This window comes from Fopius arisanus, unplaced genomic scaffold, assembly GCF_000806365.1.
Source record: "Fopius arisanus strain USDA-PBARC FA_bdor unplaced genomic scaffold, ASM80636v1 scaffold00245, whole genome shotgun sequence".
Lineage (NCBI taxonomy): Eukaryota > Metazoa > Arthropoda > Insecta > Hymenoptera > Braconidae > Fopius > Fopius arisanus.
The window spans coordinates 85,562-87,821 of NW_011887984.1; positions in this window are offsets into that span (position 1 = coordinate 85,562).

Consider the following 2,260-nt stretch of genomic DNA (forward strand, 5'->3'; position numbering starts at 1 on the left):
CGGATTTGCGGAAATCCGAGTTAATTACAAATTTAATTCCCTCTCCAATAACGAGAGGAGACCGTTTGAATAATAAGACAATGAATTAATATAAATTCATTCCCTCTCTAATACTGAGAGGAGATTCGTTATCTCCTCGATATTTATATCGAGGATTAGATTTACTAGGATTTTCTTTCCTTCCCGAATAACGAGAAGAGATCCGCTAGGCATTGCGAGAATTAATCAAGACAAAATTGAAATCATTATATCTTATTTAAATCGGCATAATAAATGCCGAACTTCAGAGAGATGGAAGTAGCGCGCCGAACGTAAACACAGGGATAATCCTTCGGCGAAAACAAAATGTCTTTGTTTGAGCTGAAAATTAAAACGCGAGGACGAAATCAAATCCGACGTCATCGCGTACGAGAAATTCTCACGTGTCACGAAAAACACGGCGGAATATTATTTGAATTTATCGCTGGAATTTTCCCCTTCTAGGGTGAGACCGAATTTCCCCCACTATGTTGGGGAGACTTCTATCCGGCATACAGCGCGCCGAGGATCCGACTGACCCATCTCTACGGCTTCAGCACTCGAAGTGTTCAATCGTAGTTAACCACGCGACAGCAAAATAATTATAAAGTGTATAGAAACCAGCGATCAGTCGAGTACTCGTGACCCGGTATCCTGTAAAGTATTACTCGGGTTTAAGGGATTCATCCTACCGAGTCCTCGGGCCAACCTTCGGCCAGAAAGTAAATTGCTTTTTTCTTCTTTTTTTTTGGGCTCGGCACGGGACGATTCGGCCAGCAAGGCTGAACTCGCGGTATGTCCCGGCCAATAAGTCCGGTTTTATCCGAACACTCGAGCATCGGTCAGCTCGACCCGGTTTACTCCGACCCCGGAGGTATCTCGGAATTAAATCCGCCGAAAAGGCGAGGCCGTCCACCGAAATCACCACCGCCCGGGATCACCTTGACCCCGGCGACCGAAGCAACGAATACCCCGATGATCACGACATCGGCAGGGACTCCCCCGATTCCGCCGACCACCGGCGAGACAATCGTGACTTCCAGGGCCCCGGTAGCCCTTGGCACAACCATCGCATCCACCACACAAACCCCAGTGGTTGTGGTGGACGTAGACAATTCCCGCTATGCGGAGACGTGGGCACAACTCACCTCGACGGGTAGAATTATCCCAGGGGTAGCTCCGACGGTCATCACGACCGCTACCCATGGAGGCATCCCGAATGTCAGCGGACCTTCGGCAGCAGCACAGGCCCGTACAGCGGCCTTTGCCCAATTTATTCCTCCCTATGGGAGAGACCTCTCAGCTGGCCAACCTCGATATGGTGCCCCAGCCGAGCTACCGCATCATGAGCCGTATCGCGAACACGCCTATCATGATGACGGGTTCGACGTCTACGGAGAACGTCCGGTATCTCGCGCCGCCCTTCTGCAGCACATGCGCAAGTGGAATCTGCGCTTCACAGGCGCGTCCCACGAAGACGTGGAGTTATTCCTCGCGCGGGTGGACGAAGGCCGATCGTTCATCCCCACGAGAGACGGAGATCTCCTCCATGCACTCTTGTTCTGCCTGGAAGGAAGCGCGCTCGTGTGGTAACGCGGGCGTTATCATGAGTTCCCGACCTGGCTGGAAGCTCGGGCGGCTTTTCGACGGCACTTCGCGCATCCCAACTACCAGGGAGCTCTTCGGGATGAGATTAGTCGTCGCACTCAAGCCGAGGGCGAACTCGTGGGCAGCTACATCGCGTGCATGCGAGGGTATTTCTCGAGATTAAGTCCCCCCTGGTCCATCGGGGAACAGGTGGCGGAAATTTATCGTAAACTTCTCCCCGCTTATCAGCTGGTGATCCCCTTTAGGGAGGAAATGTCGCTCGATGAGCTCGAAACTTCAGCTCTTCGAGTAGAGAAAATCCTCAAGAGTAATGAGGAGCGGCGGCCTCCACCGAAACCGGAGAATTCGGTGTGTCCGAGCCTCGCGTTTCGCCCTCGCGAATCATAGAGGTCCTTTGGCCGACGAACTCATTCCCCAGCCGGAGCTGGTGGCTACCTTCCGAGGTCTAACTCGGCCCGCTCGATCTCATTTGATTTATCTCCCGATCGACGGGAAGTCCGGGACAGGACTCCAGTGCGGGATAGGAGTCTCCTCGAGGCCATCGCCGCCTTGACTACCGCCTCACGTCAACCCCGCGAACGCACCCCATCCAGAGATAGGGACTACTCGCAGGAACGGCAGAGACGCAGGCCAA